The sequence below is a fragment of the Triticum urartu genome, chromosome 6 (assembly GCF_003073215.2).
Source record: "Triticum urartu cultivar G1812 chromosome 6, Tu2.1, whole genome shotgun sequence".
In the NCBI taxonomy this organism is placed as follows: domain Eukaryota; kingdom Viridiplantae; phylum Streptophyta; class Magnoliopsida; order Poales; family Poaceae; genus Triticum; species Triticum urartu.
This window is the reverse complement of record NC_053027.1, coordinates 188630847-188635034: the sequence shown is the minus strand read 5'-3', so window position 1 is coordinate 188635034 and position 4188 is coordinate 188630847. Positions and strand designations below refer to the sequence as shown.

Here is a 4188-nt window from a genome sequence, read left to right as displayed (position 1 = left end):
GAAAATGAATAAATGACAAAGAAGAAAAGGTGCTCCTGTCGGAAATCGACCGTTGGCTCGCGCGAGATAGCCTCGCCCCACGGTTATATTAGAGAGAGAATATCGGGCCCTGCGGTTCATTTCCTCACTAATATAAACATGCCCCCCCCCCCCCCCCCCTTAGAATTCAACGCCAGGCCCAGCATGGAGAGAGATGCTACGAAGGAAAGGTGGACGATCGCGATACAATTTGTGGTTCAGATTAGAAAAGGAATAAATGCCAAAGAAGGAAAGGAGCTCCTATCGGAAATCGACCGTTGGCCGGCGCGCAAGATAGCCTCGCCCCTTTCAGCTTCCCTACGTTCTCCTCACTCCCATGGTTGTTAATCTCATTGATGCTATATTATTATAAGCGAAACATATCATTGTTGCGTATGCAAACAAACTTAAGATGGTAAGCTCTAAGATGGTTTTTTCATTCGTTTGAGAAATGAGAATATGTGTAAATTAAAGGACTTTTTTTGGGGATTTTTTAGAACAAAAGGATACGGGTGATGTGCTTCTGGGCCCAGAGCATTTCAGAGCCCATACCTCATCTCCATTTCCATTTGTTTCCTCATAAAAATATGTTGTCTTCTCTCAAGTCAAACCCATTCTGCCCCGAAACACACGCCTACCTCCCCTCCCCTCCGCCGCCACCACACCCACACCTAGCACAAGTCCACCCAGCCGGCGATCATGGCGGAGGAGGCCGCGGCAGCAGCAGCGACCATGGCGGAGGCCGCGGCGGCAGCAGCAGCGAAGACCCTCCTCCCTGGCCTCCCAGATGAGATCGTGGTATGGGAGATCCTCGTCCGCCTCGACCCCAAATCCATCCTCCGCAGCCGCGCCGTCCGCGCGACTGGCGCTGCGCCACCACCAACCGCCGATTCCTCCTCGCCCACCACGCCCGCCAGCGCGCCCTCCCCATCCTCTCCAGCGACGGTGACCGTAACATCCTCACCTTCGACCACCGGGCCGCCACCGCCTCCCAGCTCCACACCGTCGCTCGGCTTGCTCTCTCCCAGCCCTTCAAGCTCGAGGCCTCCTGCGATGGCCTCCTCATTCTCTCCAAGCATGAAGTTGCTGGCCCTCGCCCGGGCATCGGCTCTCGCGCCCTCCTCACCGTCTGCAACTCAGTCACTCGTCAGCATGCCTCCCTCACGCGTACACTGAAGGACTTCAACATCTTGGGGATGTACGCATACCGCCCTACCGGCGAGTACCGGCTGTTACTGCAAGGGACGAGCTTCATGGACTCGTCTAGTGACCGAACTGGTTGCTATGTCTTGAAGCTGGGATCCGATGAGGCACCAAGGTACATTGGGTGCTCCAAGACCAAATTGCAGTCGGCGATCTTCCATGCGCCTGTGCGGGTCCGTGATAGCTTGCATTGGTACCCAGTGTGTTATACCCCGGTGGAGACTGCATTTTATCAGCTTGAAAACAAACTAGTAATTGTATTCGACACAATAGTTGAGTCATTTCGGCAGATATGTGATCCCCTTGCTCCTCCCAGCAACTACTCATGTATCTTTGAGATGGATGACATGCTTGGTATCTAACTATCTATAGCTGTGACAAGGCCAAGAAAATTGTTGATATATGGGTGCTGCAGAACTATGAAAGTGAGGTTTGGGACTTAAAGTACCGGGTTGATTTGACAATAGCAGAAATCTGCGCGAAGTTTGAAGGCCTTAATGGTAATAGCTATTGGCAGAAATCTGACGGATGTTGGGGATAAATCCTGAGAGATGAGAATGGATCAGTAAGAGGTTTGGGACTTAAAGTACCGGGTTGATTTGACAATAGCAGAAATCTGCGCGAAGTTTGAAGGCCTTAATGGTAATAGCTATTGGCATGTGACCGTTGTTTCAGGTGATGGTGACGTGCTCTTGCTGGTCAGGTTTGGTCAATCACAGAACTGGCTGTTTTATGTTGACACTAATGGAAAACTGGTTGCTAGCTTCCAAGACTTATATGTTGGTGAAGGTCGGTTCAAACAAACTCTTGTTCGGCATGATTTCTTCACGTCACTAGAAGGCCATGCCGTGGATGCTCCACCTTTTGTCTGACGGATGTTGGGTGAGGTTCTTAATATCCTGATGAGCTGCAATGTCTAGGAATTGGATCAAGTATGAGCCTGCTGATGTCTTCCTTTTGTGTTGTTGTATAAGATGTTATGATGAGAAGTGACTGTTATGTGGTTGCATAAAATGCTTGTTTCGATACCCTTTTGGGATGAAGTGATAACTGTTTATGTTGACGTTAAAATTACCACGACATTTGGATCTGCTTTTGAAGTATTTTCCAACTGATCTGCCGCATGTCTCTATTTTCTAGTGGTCTTCTCAGTACTCAATTTTTTGCTATCTATATATTCCTCATATCCCTATCTCGAACTGAAGAATTGATTTTACCACTTTATCCTCTGGCCTTCTTAATAGTCAGTATTTAGTTGTTTCCTGTTTCGACCCTTTGTTGTAGTTGGCAACAAAAAGAGGCAGATTCTCCTTCCTGATTTGCAGGTCGCACCTGACTTCTGGAAGACCTTGGAGCACTACTGGTAAATTTAAATGCTTCCGTATTGCATCATAATAGTCAACTTTTCAATGAAGTGTTCTGTCATAATTATGTTTTCTTCGAAATGGTCAGGTAGGTGAATTTTTTGTTGAACGGATAGGAAAGAGACGACATATGCGCGTCCTTTGTGAGAATCCGAGACATTCTCTCCACACAGGAGTCGAACTCTGGTTGCCAGGTTCACACTGTGACGCTAGCTATTGGGCTACTGCCCCGTTTCGAAAGTATTTATGTTTTCTTCATGCATCTGGTGCATCTGGTTAGGTCTCTCTTATGGAGAGTAAGCTCACCACTATTGCGGTAATTGGATAAATTATACTTATCTCCTTCCAGGAGTTGTAGTGGTATATCTTTTTGGTTTTTTTTTGGTGGGGTGTTGTAGTAGTATTCGTCTAGAGAAGACTGGGACTGCACTGAACACATGAGTTAGTCCACTCGCATCCACAAGTACTAGAGAAACCAGAGATGATCTCTAAAGCCATTGATTTCGTGAAGCAGGACAGCAGTTTTCCTTGTCGCCGGTCGTTCTTTCACGATTATCCAGCTTATCTCCAGGTACACCATAAATGTCCTGGATTCTCATCTGACATTGGAACAAGTGTTATAAGGCACCGACAAAACTTGTTCTAACTTTGGGGAGCTTTTCATTAGCAAAACTGTTCCTGTTTTGACTCTGGTCCTTTGTTTTGTTAACTTCCTATGCCTTGACTTGTTCCGAGCAAGCAAGAAACAGGTTAACTCTAGGTGAGATCACCAGTGGTGGAAGTGGAACTACTGTTTGTTGTCTTAATTAGGGAAATAATATCAACCTAATGCTTTATCAATTTCACTGCTTCATTCTTCCTTTTGTCTGTCTATCAACTTGTTCTTCCCTTGTATAGCCTGCCTCTTAGCAATGCAGTCTGCTGCTTCTTTTGTGCATTAGAAAGTGTTGGATCACTTTTTCCCTTTCTGAATTTTGAATCTGCAATTGAATCTTTGACACTGTGCCTTGTTCTTCCATGTTGGCTTTGTTTTCATTTTGCAATGTCTTGTCCTAGGTGAGAAACGGGTTTTGGATTTTTCTTCGTTGTGATCCATGGAACTGATGTATGCTGCAGTGGGGCTTAGAACAAGATGCAAGCGTAATGTTGCGTCTATTTTTGTAATTCTTGCTTTGCGCTACTGCAGAAACACAGTTTGTAGCACAATTTCGGTTAATGACTTCAGCTGTGCTGTCTGTGTAGATTCTGATGTTAACATATTTCTGTCGGGCAGGTGTTTACTGTACTGTCGCAATAACCTGTCCAGAGTATCATATGAGTGGATTGAATCTTTCCGGGCCGGTGTATGAGTGGACTGGATCATATCCCTATCTCCTGTACTGAAGAATTGATTTTACCACTTAATCTAATGGCCTTCCTAATAGTCAGTTTTAGCGAGTTTCCTGTTCCAACCCATTGTTGCAGCTGGCAATGAAAAGAGGCAAATTTTCCTCCTTCCTGAACTGCAACTTGCACTTGACTTGTAAAAGACCTTGGAGCACTACTAGTTAAATTAAATATTTCCATGTTGCATCATAATAGTCAACTTCTCAATAAAAGTGAT

At 45.8% G+C, this 4188-nt stretch overlaps 1 pseudogene; it reads left to right on the top strand.

Moving 5' to 3' along the window:
- Positions 1-750: 750 nt before the first annotated feature.
- LOC125516688 lies at positions 751-3934 on the top strand (annotated as a pseudogene).
- The last annotated feature ends 254 nt before the right edge of the window (positions 3935-4188 follow it).